We start from the raw sequence: 6301 nt of genomic DNA, 5'->3' as shown, positions 1-6301 counted from the left end.
TCATTTCCAATCCCTCGTATATCTTTGGGGTAAATATATAGTACCAGTCAAAAGTTTGGACACACCTACAGTGGGGAGAACAGGTATTTGATACACTGCAATTTTGCAGGTTTTCCTACTTACAAAGCATGTAGAGGTCTGTCATTTTTATCATAGGTACACTTCAACTGTGAGAGATGGAATCTAAAACAAAAATCCAGAAAATCACATTGTATGCTTTTTAAGTAATTCATTTGCATTTTATTGCATGACATAAGTATTTGATCGCCTACCAACCAGTAAGAATTCTGGCTCTCACAGACCTGTTCGTTTTTCTTTAAGAAGCCTTCCTGTTCTGCACTCATTACCTGTATTAACTGCACTTGTTTGAACTCGTTACCTGTATAAAAGACACCTGTCCACACACTCAATCAAACAGACTCCAACCTCTCCACAATGGCCAAGACCAGAGAGCTGTGTAAGGACATCAGGGGTAAATTGTAGACCTGCACAAGGCTGGGATGGGCTACAGGACAATAGGCAAGCAGCTTGGTGAGAAGGCAACAACTGTTGGTGCGATTATTAGAAAATGGAAGAAGTTCAAGATGACGGTCAATCACCCTCGGTCTGGGGCTCCATGCAAGATCTCACTTCGTGGGGCATCAATGATCATGAGGAAGGTGAGGGATCAGCCCAGAATTACGCGGCAGGACCTGGTCGATGACCTGAAGAGAGCTGGGAACACAGTCTCAAAGAAAACCATTAGTAACACACTACACCGTCATGGATTAAAATCCTGCAGCACACACAAGGTCCCCCTGCTCAAGCCAGCGCATGTCCAGGCCCGTATGAAGTTTGCTAATGACCATCTGGATGATTCAGAAGAGGAATGGGAGAAGGTCATGTGGTCTGATGAGACAAAAATAGAGCTTTTTGGTCTAAACTCCACTCACCGTGTTTGGAGGAAGAAGAAGGATGAGTACAATCCCAAGAACAACATCCCAACCGTGAAGCATGGAGGTGGAAACGTCATTTTTTGGGGATGCTTTTCTGCAAAGGGGACAGGACGACTGCACCGTATTGAGGGGAGGATGGATGGGGCCATGTATCGTGAGATCTTGGCCAACAACCTCCTTCCCTCAGTAAGAGCATTGAAGATGGGTAGTGGCTGGGTCTTCCAGCATGACAACGACCCGAAACACACAGCCATGGCAACTAAGGAGTGGCTCCGTAAGAAGCATCTCAAGGTCCTGAAGTGGCCTACCCAGTCTCCAGACCTGAACCCAATACAAAATCTTTGGAGGGAGGTGAAAGTCCGTATTGCCCAGCGACAACCCCTAAACCTGAAGGATCTGGAGAAGATCTGTATGGAGGAGTGGGCCAAAATACCTGCTACAGTATGTGAAAACCTGGTCAAGAACTACAGGAAAAGTATGATTTCTATAATTGCAAACAAAGGATCTGTGCCAAATATTAAGTTCTGCTTTTCTGATGTATCAAATACTTATGTCATGCAATAAAATGCAAAAACTCAAAAATCATACAATGTGTTTTTCTGGATTTTTGTTTTAGTCTCTCACAGTTGAAGTGTACCTATGATTTGTTTTAAATACAGACATCTACATGCTTTGTAAGTAGGGAAACCTGCAAAATCGGCAGTGTATTCAAATACTTGTTCTCCCCACTGTACTTATTCAAGAGTTTTTCTTTATTTTACTATTTTCAACATTGTAGAATAATAGTGAAGATATCAAAACTATGAAATAACACATACGGAATCATGTAGTAACCCAAAAAGTGTTAAACAAATCAAAATATATTTGAGATTTGAGATTCTTAAAAGTATCCACCCTTTGCCTTGATGACAGCTTTGCACACTCTTGGCATTACTCTCAACCAGCTTCTCCTGGAATGCTTTTCCAATAGTCTTGAAGGAGTTCCAACATATGCTGAGCACTTGTTGGCTGCTTTTCTTTCACTCTGTGGTCCAACTCATCCTAAACCATCTCAATTGGGTTGAGGTTAGGTGATTGTGCAGGCCAAGTCATCTGATGCAGCACTCCATCACTCTCCTTCTTGGTCAAATAGCCCTTACACAGCCTGGAGGTGTGTTGGGTCATTGTCCTGTGGAAAAACAAATTATCCACTAAAAGCAAAGCAGATGGGATGACATATTGCTGCAGAATGCTGTGGTAGCCATGCTGGTTAAGTGTGCCTTGAATTCTAAATAAATCACAGACAGTGTCACCAGCAAAGCACCATCATACCTCCTCCATGCTTCACGGTGGGAACCACACATTTGGAGATCATCTGTTCACCTCCTCTGCATCTCACAAAGGCAAGACGGTTGGAACCAAAAAATCTAAAATTTGGACTCGTCAGACCAAAGGACAAATTTACACCGTTCTAATGTCCATTGCTTGTGTTTCTTGGCCCAAGCAAGAAGTGGTTTCTTTATAGCAATTCGACCATGAAGGCCTGATTCACTCAGTCTTCTCTTAACAGTTGATGTTGAGATGTGTCTGTTACTTGAACTCTGTGTAGCATTTATTTGGGCTGCAATTTCCGAGGCTGATAACTCTAATGAACTTATCCTCTGCAGGTAACTCCGGGTCATCCTTTCCTGTGGTGGTCTTCGTGAGAGCCAGTTTAATCATAGCGCTTGATGGTTTTTGCGACTGCACTTTAAGAACTTTCAAAGTTCTTGACATTTTCCAGCATTGACTGTCATTTCTCTTTAATTATTTGAGCTGTTCTATTTCTTATTTTTTTAACTAGGCAAATCAGTTAAGAAAAAAATATTATTTCCAATGACGGCCTAGGAACAGTGGGTTAACTGCCTTTTTCAGGGGCAGAACGACAGATTTTTACCTTGTCAGCTCGAGGATTCGATCTAGCAACTTTTCGCTTACTTACTAGCCCAACGCTCTAACCACTATATATACCACCCCTACCTTGTCACAACACAACTGATTGGCTGAAACTCATTAAGAAGGAAAGAAATTCCACAAATGAACTTTTAACAAGAAACACCTGTTAATTGGTTGGTTTTGATATTAAACTGCTCCGGCTATTACCTAGTTCTGCTCTCCTGCTTCTGACTTCACTGCCACCAGTTATGCACCCCATTACAGAATTCCACACCACCATATGGAGTCAGTAGGAGCAGGTGCCCCTGGAAAAGGGATCGAGGAGCGCGTCCAGGAGCAAGCGGCGATGATCCACCATCTTGGCACCGCCATGACCCGCGTTGTCCAAACCATGGACCGCCGGGAGAGACAGGGAGTTCCTCCAGCGCCTCCCCCAGCACAACCAGGGCCTCCACTACTCGCCTCCCCTTCACCCGGTCCCAGTGGGATTCGTCTCGCCCTTCCCTGTGAATACAATGGGACGGCTGCACGCTGCCAGGGTTTCCTATTGCAGCTAGAGCTCTACCTGGCAACCGTCCACCCGGCTCCTTCGGGCCGTGAGAGGATCCCCTTGTCTCCTGCCTCTCAGGGAAAGCGCTGGAGTGGGCCAGCGCCGTGTGGGGAGAAGGAGATGCGGCCCATCTCAAGGATTTCACCCACCATTTCCGGGCAGTCTTTGATCACCTACCCGAGAGTAGAGCAGCAGGTGAACATCTCTACCACCTAAGGCAGGGGATGAGGAGCGTCCAGGAGTTCACCATGGACTTTTGGATCCTGGCTGCCAGCGTGGGATGGAGCGACAGGCCCCTGATCGACCACTACCGACCGCAGTTTGTGCGAGGACGTCCTTCGGGAGTTGGCCTGCAGGGACACCACCCTCACCTTCGACCATCTGGTGGACCTGTCTATTCGGTTGGATAACCTGCTGGCTACCCACGGACATCCAGAGCGGGGACTGTCGGTTCCATCCCCCAGCACCACCGCTCCAGTGCCCATGGAGCTAGGACGTACTGTGCGCAGGGAGACCAGAGGAGGTTCTGTCTCGTGCACCATCTGGTGTCACCCCAGGTGAGCCGGCACCAATCTCACCCAGAGCCCTCTGTTGCACACATGTTTTTGTATGTCACTTTTCCAGAATTTTCCCCGCATTCCCAGCATAAGGCGCTCAACGATTCAGGCGTGGCTGGGTATTTTATAGACAAATCGTTCGGACATAGTTTAGGGATCCCCATTGTTCCCGTGGCTGTGCCCTTCCCCATTCACACCTTAGACAGTCGACCATTTGGGTCCGGGTTGATTAGGGAGGCCATCGCCCCGCTGGCCATGGTGACGCAGGGGGATCACAAAGAGAGAATCAGTCTCTTTCTTATTGACTCTCCTGCATTTCCCGTGGTGCTAGGCCTACCCTGGTTAGCCTGTCACAACCCCACTGTCTCGTGGCAACAGAGGGCTCTCACGGGGTGGTCGCGAGAGTTCTCGGGTAGATGTTTATGGGTTTCCGTTGGTGCTACCCGGGTGGCGAGGAGACTGAACCCTCCCCAGGCAAGGTGGGCCATGTTTTTCACCTGTTTTGTTTTCACCCTCTCTTACAGACCAGGTTCCCAGAATGCCAAGGCCGACACACTGTCCCAGCTGTATGACTCAGAGGAGCGGCCCATGGATCCCACCCACACACTCCCGGCCTCCTGCCTGGTGGCGCCGGTAGTGTGGGAGCTGGATGCAGACATTGAGCAGGTGCTACGTGCAGAGCCTACTCCCATCCAGTGTCCCACTGGGCGTCTGTACGTTTTGTCTGCTGTCCGTGACTGGCTGATCTATTGGGCCCACACGTCACCCTCCTCTGGTCATCCAGGCATCGGTCGGGCGGTGCACTGTCTGATTGGGAAGTACTGGTGGCCCACTTTGGCTAAGGACGTGAGGGTTTATGTTTCCTCCTGCTCGGTGTGCGCCCAGTGTAAGGCTCCTAGGCACCTGCCCAGAGGTAAGCTACACCCCTTACCCGTTCCACAACGGCCGTGGTCGCACCTGTCGGTGGATTTCCTTACTGATCTTCCTCCCTCACAGGGTAACAACACGATCCTGGTCGTTGTGGTCCTGCCATCTCCTTCCTCTGCCCGGTCTCCCTACGGTCCTACAGACTGCGGAGGCCTTGTTTACACACGTCTTCCGGCACTACGGGGTGCCTGAGGACATAGTGTCTAATCAGGGTCCCCAGTTCACTGAGGGTCTGGAGGGTGTTTATGGAACGTCTGGGAGTCTCAATCAGCCTTACCTCGGGTTTTCACCCCGAGAGTAACGGGCAGGTGGAGAGAGTTAACCAGAATGTGGGTAGGTGTCTGAGGTCTTATTCCCAGGACCGGCCAGGGGAGTGGGCGGAGATGGCCCAGAACTCGCTCCACCACTCCTCCACTAACCTCTCCCCCTTCCAGTGCGTACTGGGGTGTCAGCCGATTCTGGCTCCTTGGCAACAGAGACAGACTGAGGCTCTTGCGGTGGATGACTGGTTTCGGCACGAGGAGGAGACATGGGACGCCGCTCATGTTCACCTTCAGTGCACCGTGCTGCACCAGAAAGCCTGTGCAGACCATCACTGCAGTGAGGCCCCGGTGTTCGCATCGGGGGACTGGGTCTGGCTCTCGACCCGAAACATGCCCCTCCGCCTGCCCTGCCCGGAAGCTGGGTCCGCGGTTTGTGGGGCCATTTAAAGTCCTGAGGAGACTGAATGAGGTGAGTTACAGGTTACAGCTTCCCCCCAATTACCGTATTAACCCCTCGTTCCATGTGTCTCTCCTCAGGCAGGTGAGGGCTGGCTCGCTCCAGGAGTCTGAGGTGCAGGAGGTTCCTCTGCCCCCTCTGGACATTGAGGTGGCCCGGAGTACTCCGTTCGATCCACACTGGATTCGAGACGTCGGGCGAGGAGCCTTCAGTACCTCGTGGACTGGGAGGGGTACGGTCCGAAGGAGAGATGCTGGGTTCCGGTGGAGGGTGTGTTGGATCCTTCAATGCTGCGGGAGTCTCCGTCTGGTTCGCCCTGCTCCTCGCCCTCAGGGTCATCCCCGAGGCCGGTGTCGGCGCGCTACTGGAGCCACTCGTCAAGGGGGGTACTGTCACAACTTCCACCGAAGTCGTTTCCTTTCCTTGTTCGGGCGGCTTTTGGCGGTCGGCGTCACCGGTCTTCTAGCCATCGTCGATCCACTTTTTATTTTCCATTTGTTTTGTCTTGTTTTCCTACACACCTGGTTTCCATTTCCCTCATTATTTGTTGTGTATTTAACCCTCTGTCCCCCCATGTCTTTGTGTGGAATTGTTTGTTGTAAGTGCTTGTGCACATGTTTACTGGTGGTGTGCGTTGGGTTTTGTACGCATGTTGGTTTATTCTTTATGCCGTTGGTTTTGATATTAAACTGCTCCTG

Source organism: Oncorhynchus gorbuscha, linkage group LG02 (genome assembly GCF_021184085.1).
Source record: "Oncorhynchus gorbuscha isolate QuinsamMale2020 ecotype Even-year linkage group LG02, OgorEven_v1.0, whole genome shotgun sequence".
NCBI classification, from domain to species: Eukaryota; Metazoa; Chordata; class Actinopteri; order Salmoniformes; family Salmonidae; genus Oncorhynchus; species Oncorhynchus gorbuscha.
This window is presented reverse-complemented; position numbering follows the sequence as displayed.